Source organism: Morone saxatilis, unplaced genomic scaffold (genome assembly GCF_004916995.1).
Source record: "Morone saxatilis isolate NCDOM2014 unplaced genomic scaffold, NCSU_SB_2.0 Contig5, whole genome shotgun sequence".
In the NCBI taxonomy this organism is placed as follows: Eukaryota; Metazoa; Chordata; class Actinopteri; family Moronidae; genus Morone; species Morone saxatilis.
Genome location: NW_023340095.1, coordinates 8,982,376 through 8,990,164, shown reverse-complemented (window position 1 = coordinate 8,990,164; position 7,789 = coordinate 8,982,376). Strand labels below are relative to the sequence as shown.

General features: G+C 39.0%; 1 non-coding gene across 1 annotated transcript; it reads left to right on the top strand.

Annotated features, from left to right (window-relative positions):
* The first annotated feature begins 7,494 nt into the window (after window positions 1-7,494).
* On the top strand, window positions 7,495-7,566 carry trnaa-cgc. Its single transcript has one exon. It is a non-coding gene; the product is annotated as a tRNA-Ala (tRNA).
* The last annotated feature ends 223 nt before the right edge of the window (window positions 7,567-7,789 follow it).

Below are 7,789 nucleotides of genomic sequence, written 5' to 3'. Positions count from 1 at the left end.
GTGTGTGTGTGTGTTTGAGTGTCCCTTTGGAAGTGATACATGACACCCAGAGTGATCACTGAGAGTAGCGGTAATGAGCACATGGCGTGGGAACAGTTAATTAATGCACAGCGACCAGCTGACAAAAGTCCTTCTTTGTCCGTCATTCCTTTCTTTACATTACAAGAGTGACTGACAGACTGACGGAGACAACGGTAGCAAACACTGACATCAATGAATATAACTGAGTAAACTAATAATTATAAAAATAGCTCATTACATTGATTATTGGTGGTTAGTGAATTTGATAGATAAGAGTGGCGTTATCTGATAATGTGGTATTAACATTAGTAATGTTGGTTACCTGTAGTTTTATTTACAATACAAACACAGATTTAGGATAAACAGTGGACCAGAGTATCTAAAAAAATGAAAATTTTATACTGTAGGTCTGTTTGGAAACTTAATTTAATCCGGTTACAACAGTAACCATCCAATATTAGATTTTCAGTGAAATCAAATTAAGTTTTCATCTAAAAGTTAAAAGTGTTTTGGGTAGAAAACAGAACAACAACATGGAAGCAGAAGCGAGTGCATTTTGAGAACAGATGATGCTGATGTGATGTGTGTGATGTGTTTACATGTGATTTTAATGTGTGAACCTGTTTTGAAATCTTTTTTTTTTAATGTGGTACCACAGTCTGAAATAAACTGAATTCATCCATCACATCCAACGCAGTATAGGGCCAGACCGAACTGTTCAAATAAACACACACACACAGATACTCTGTTTAGAGCCTGTGTGCATACACATTCCTCTTAACCTTTCACAAGCACCAAGCCACATTCCTTCAGACCACTTTCAAATATACCAACACATATATGATAGACAGGACTGTGTGTACACAGAAATACAGGATCCCCAAGCAGATTAACAGAGCTGTACAGTGTCACACACAAAGTATGTTGCACGTGCTACGAAAACATCGGCCTGTGTGATGAATGAAATTACTGCAGCAGCACCCGCGTGGCACAGCTTTGAGATGTGTGTTAGACAGAGCCGGTTGTGTGAGGTGAAGGTGTGTGTGTGCTTGTTTGTGTGTGAGGGGAAACGATGGTCATTTATGGTCACGCTAGCTCCTCTGTCCTTGCAGCTTTGACCGAGGGGCCGGGCTCAGCTCCTCCATTCACACATTGAGCAGCAGAGTGAAGTTTCTAAGCTAATGGCGAATTGTTACGAACAAAACAAAAGCATCTGTATGTGCAACAAATCTTTACATTTGTATAATTTTTGTAAACATACTGGCTAAGATGGCAGCCCCACTTTCAACCCAGCGCTCGATATTCTCTCTACTGGTGGCCGACCTGCAGGCTGAGGGAAAAGGAGAGGATGTGTTCATTCATGAATAAGTTTTAGATTTGTTTCCAGTGAGATTTTATTGAGTGTATAAGGTGACTTTACTGTTGTAAATGTCACTGTTGCTGCTACAAAACCTTCTGTAGTGACAGCCCTGATTAATGGTGACCTGATTAAAAGACACAACAGGATTCAGGTGTGAAATCTGAGTTGAGCTTACAGTAACTTTGCTGTGAGGAAAAATCTGTTTGCACTTTAAACTATGCCTGGAAACCCAAACGATTCCACCCCGATGGAAAATGTTGCATGAAGTGTCCTTACATCAAACATCCTCTCCTTCATCTCTGTTACTAAAACAGACTGAATGTATTTGTGTATATATATCAGTGTTACAGTAATAAATAACTGCCCCAACATACAAGCCTGTTAGCAGTGTCATCTACCTCTAATGTGATGGAGTCATTTCTTGTGTTATATTAAATAGAAAGAACTGAAGTTTGACCCTCAATGTTTTACACCAGAGGAACAACCACAACAACCAACAACCAATAAAATTTATAACAAACCAATGGGCATATGGTTATTATTTTAGGACGGGCTGGAAAAAAGTAAAAACTGTGGATCAGAGGAATGTAACAGGGAGTGGTAGCATGGCATGAATACTTGGACTGCAACCTTTGCTAATTTCTTCCAATTTCTGGCTTTTTTTCTTAGATTTGTTTCATGGGAAAAATTGAAAATGCAACAAAAAAAAGGTAAAATGTCTTTAGATGAAACAATATAATGTTTATTTAGCTGTAGCATCATTGATCCCACATGGCCAGCACGTTGTAAGAAGGAATAGGGAGTGAAGGTCTCATTAAAGAAACTCAGCAAAAATGTTTATACTGGTTTCGAACGGGTACATACAGTACGCTGCCTCCCTTATCGCTCAAGAACTCTGTGTCATTTGTGTCTCTGTAGTCGTGACGCAATGAATCGTACAAATGGGAATGAGAGTGTGCACTTTTCACTCTCTTGAGTAAATAATTAAAAAGAGAGATCATGAGAGAGGTCAAACCTCGCTGGGTAAAGTGGCTGTGTTAGTCAGATTGTCTCTGTTGGAAAGACACAACAATCACTGGATTATAGATAGATAGATTATAGAAATGGTTAAATTAAAGACTTTGTAATTTCAAACTAATGTTGAAACCATTGTTTCTTTTCTTATCCAGTGTCTCGTTTTACTTTTTGACTTTGTTGACCTTTAGATGGAGGGACTCGTAGTTGTCCCAGGGAATATTCCCAAATATGAATCTAGTTCGAATGAGGTTACTGTAGTTTGCTTATTCAGGAATTGCCATTAAGAAAGATACAAAAAAATAGACTAATTAAGACATTTCAATCTAAAGGAACCAAGTATTTCTATTCAAGATGGACTTTATTTGATCAGAACTGACCTCTTCAATCCAGCTTCAGTTTAAATATACATGCCCTTACGCGTCACAAATGCATACTAATTTACCTCAAGGTACATATTTTCATAATAGTTCAGTGAAAAGAAAATGGCCTTTTGGTTTTCTTGCCTTTTAATTGACGTCCCTGGGACGTCATTCCTGCCCACTTATTTCAGGAAGATGGAAAGTGAATGAATGGTGATGGCAGAGTTATGTAGTGGAGGCCGGATGGCTCGGACAGGGCCAGCGTTTAGTCATGGCAAGTAACTGGGTCAATAACCCATAATCCCTTGTCCTCACTTGACTCTCCTCATCCATTCATTCTCTGTTAGTGGATCTGGAGGACAGGAGGAGGGACACAGAGACACACAGTGTTTGTGTGTAAGGTGAGTCCTCTGCAGCAGCTAGAAGTGCTTCAGCTGCAGAGAACTCTTTCTGTCTTGTTTGCATGCCTTTCTAACTGATTTACATCCCCTGTGCTGTCAAAACTTTCTGTCCTTCATGGAAATCTAAAGGAATATTTCCCAGAACATCAACCCCCACTGACATTTGTAGCCGCTAATGTGTGTTTATATTAGACTTTACCTTCTTAAATAGGTCGGGGGGGGGGATTTACCTATTGCTGGATTACAGTCACACCTGGCTTTTAATCTGTCAATTAAACGAATACACACAATCGCAGACAGATTCTCAGTGGTGGCAGCATTTTTGTGAATAAGAAGAATTTTCAGCTCGAGAAGTAAGAAGGGTTAACGTGATGAGACTTGATATATCTCTTTCTTTCTCCCTTTCTCAGCTCACTTTGTATTCTCTCCTGTGCTCTCCCTGTCTGTCTCTCTTCCGCCTCACTTTCTCTCATCCTCTCTGCAGACCAACACAGCTGAGATGTGGGCAAACAACCAAACTGTGTGTGTGTGTGTGTGTGTATGTGTGTGTGTTAGAAGCTGTGCCAACCTGAACCTGCTGAACCGCAGCTCTAACTGGCTCCCAGCTCTTCCTCTGCAGATGAGTTGGACGTTGGCACTCACTGCAGGATAGAGACATAAGCATAAACTACTCTTTATATTAGCACTCTTTATTTGACTCACACAAACTACACAGGCTTTAACTAACTGATTAAACCTGGTTGTTATGGTACAACATCCATATGTCACTACTTCAGGATTTTACTGGCTTTTCATTCATTAAAAATTGAAGGTATCTTGTTTCAGTGTGAATCTCTAGTAGTTTGGTGACATATGGCTCACAGGGGATCGCTAACTTCCTGGAGGGACTGACTGAAGGATGAGTACCTTTAGCCAAATGTGGCTGTAAGATGGAGTAATACTGTGAAATACTAAAACATTAGGAAATCATAGTTGACCTGCAAACCAACACTGGACCATAGAGGCCAACTGTTTCAATCTAGTACCTGTTGATCGTTTTGCCATTTCACTGTTTAGTTTTTACAGTAACCATTGTGACTTTACTTCAGTTTTACTTCAGTTTACATAAATACAAATGTATTTAATTCTAATTTAAATGCATTTTAGGATTGTCAGGTGACAATACATTCAGGTTATACAGTAAACATTAAAGTTACAGAACAAGAAAGAATGAATAAAAGCAAACAGATTGGTCAACATCCCTTTTTTTTACATAACTGATCTCAGCTCGTCTGTAATCAGTAACAAAACAAAAAAAGAACAAAAAGCAGAAGGATCTTGTGTAACATCGCAGGAATTCACTGTATAAAAGAAATAAAGACACTCATTCTCTTTCAGTCTATAAGAGTCTTGGGTGACTACTCTTATTGTTTCAGTTTCATTACCATCAAAGTTTTAACTGCAGGAGCCAGATGCATAAAACTCTGTAGATTCATGACTAAATCTGTATGTACACACAAAGACAGAAATATGTGTACGCAGTCTTTCGTCAGATTTATAAAGCCGCACGTCCACCTGATTCTGTTTATACATCTCAATCATTGTGGAAATGAGCGCACAGACACAAGCTTAATTTTCCACTCACAATTATCCATGAATGGATGTTAGGACCTCCCTTAAACATCTGTTTGTGCCCTGTGATGGTCACAGGGGGGGTTTGGGTTAATTAGTTTGCTTTATGTTTTGTTATAGTGTGTTTATTCCTTGCGTTGTTATATATGTATGTATCTCTTGTGTCATTGTGTCAGGTCAGTTTGTTCAGTTAACTCTTTGTTTAGTTGTTGTTTGATTACAGTTGTAATTTGTTGACATCTTTTATAGGCCTTGTTATTAAATTCTTGGTTTATATTCTTTTTGCACATCATTGCGTCAACATGCCTGTAATCTCTGTCGTTCCCACGAATGTCCTGGAGAGTCATGACATTGTCATTCTCAGTGACCGTGTTTGGTTCTTCCACTGCAGGTACTGAAGCAGCTCCGTCATGCCAGTGACTACTACTCAATTTCCAGGTAGTTGACAGGTGTCTACATGATTTGTTCCAGATTTTAAGGGCCTCTTCCATCCATTGTTTTTGACTTTTCAAGGTTTAGTTGTGGGGTTGACTCATACATTTCTGGAGCTTCTCATCTCCCTCCCTGAACCCTAACTTGAAAGATAGTACCAGTGCAATTTTATATGTATCCTTTGGCCTCTTAATGCAGTTGAAACATCTAAATCTATAACAGGCAGAAGCTCTGATGGCAGGTTAGCTGCCACTCCTAAAGGTCATACACTCTGCCTGTTTCACAATTTAATAAAAATAGCTTCCACGGTCTCATTTGCTTCACTTTCCAAAACAAAAGCCAGCAGATTTGATATTTTCGAAACACTCTGCAGTTCCTGTGTTTCCCTAAACAACCTCTGGCTCTGACACCTGGCTGAAGGCCACTGAGAGTGGAACTATATGATCAAACAATATCTGTTATATCACCATTCAGAAAAACGCCATATTCTGCCTGTGACACAGAAATTACCTTCCTTTTTTATTTTATTTTTTACCATTCTCATCTGCAGCAGTGCTTAAAAGGTAGTCCCTGATGTCCTGTTATTTGTATACTCCACATAAAATGATATTGTATTTAAGGTATATCTAAGGTATATAAATATAACACAAACTGCTTTGTCGTCGGTTTTGAAGACAAACATTTACCATATTGGAAGTTAAGTTGGTCTCTGAAATTAATTAATTTACTTACAGATTAATGATCACATCACATCAATACATGCTGTTTTATTCATGTGCCACATTATTATCACTGAGTTATCACTGTACTCTTGCAGAAGAAATCTTCCTGCATGCTTCAACTGGACCTTAAATCCATAAAATGAAGTTTGAGGAGCGTAAATGTTATTTAAATGTTATTTATCTGGGTCACCAACTAACAGTTCAGAGTGTGACTTTGTGTCAAAGGAACATCACAAGATTTTAATGATAAAATAAATGCATCTTAGACTAAATGACAAAAGAGAATAGCTTCTGCCCATCAGGCAATCAGCTGCCCAAATTGAATCCTGTTCTTAGTACAATCAATATTCTCTGTGCAGAAAGCAATAAGTTGAGATTTTAGAAAAAGCATCGGCATCTACCTCAAAGACACAGAAACAACCAGCCAAAATAATAATATAATTCAATTCACATGCTGCTCAGACAGAAACCGAACTGATCTTAAAATACTTATAAGACCTCAGATGTCATTAGAGATCAAACCATGACATAAGGGAACACACAGAGCCATGCAAGTGATGTGATTAAGTGAGTAACTTCAGCATAAATTAATAATGAAATGGATACCTACTCTCGTTACAACACAGGTGCTGATCCATGATAACACTCCTCAGGCAGGTGTGAGAGAATCAGCTGGTAGTTTGTGTCATATTAAAGTTTAAAGGCCTCAGCTCTACCAGGTGAACTACCGGGGGCCCACTTAAGTATTTTATGTATCAAGTGAAAAGAAGTTGCTCATAGAGACCATGGAGAATTATTAGCTCTGTGCCTCTTTTAGCCGATTGTTTTAGTTTCATGCTTTAATTGATGTATGCAGTCTCTGTACTCTCATTAGACAACCATATAACTGAGTAGGTGGTGAGTAAAGTTGAACTCTGTATCTAGTAACCTAAAGAGACATATATTCTTATCCAAAGTTGTTGAAGATTAAACCTACTGTATATAAATCTACTGTATATTTTGGGAGAATGATTACCCAGTAGCTCCACTGGAGCAGCAGGAGGATCAGTGCCATGCCTGCCTCACTGATGGTTTCTATTAATCTTCATCCACACTTTAGACATCCAGGCTACTGCTGTCCTACCACTGTGTTCCACACTAATAGAAGCAAATAGTTCCCTCTTGTGTCCATTTTGTGCTATTACCCAACCTATATAATCTATACTGAGTTGTGGTGTCTCAGTAAATCTTACCTGTTTGATGATTTGAGGGTTCACCACCTGCTCTCTTTATAAAGTAACAGGGCTGTTGACCTTGTTTAGGCTGAAGGATCAGCACTCTGTTAACAGAAAAGAACATGAAGAAATACATAGGAGAGGGTTGGATGAGGAGTTGATACAGGGAGAGAGCATAGAGGGAGGAGAGAGGTCAGAGGAGAATGAAGAGAACAGCAACAGTAACTCAAATAAGTAACTGTGTTAAACCAAAGTTGAAGTGGATGGACTACAGCAGCAGAAGATCACATCATTTCACATAAATCAAACAGAGAAGATGAGTTGCTCAATCGAGAGCAAGCATAGGCTTTAGCAAGAGGGGATGTAGTTCAGTGGTAGAGCGTGTGCTTCGCATGTACAAGGTCCTGGGTTCAATCCCCAGCATCTCCAGTATTCTGTCATTGTAGTTACACCTGTTTAAAGGTTCTGCTGCTCAACATCTGAGGCAAACAGAAAAAGCGAGCTGATACCCATGTTAACTGCAGCTCTGAGGAAAGATGATCACAGAGGTCAGGAACTGCACCATACAGTTATGACATGGAGATAGTGTGGAATGATCACCTTTGCTATCACAAATTTCAATCTCAGTGTTTCTCGTTTTATCTCTTAAAGG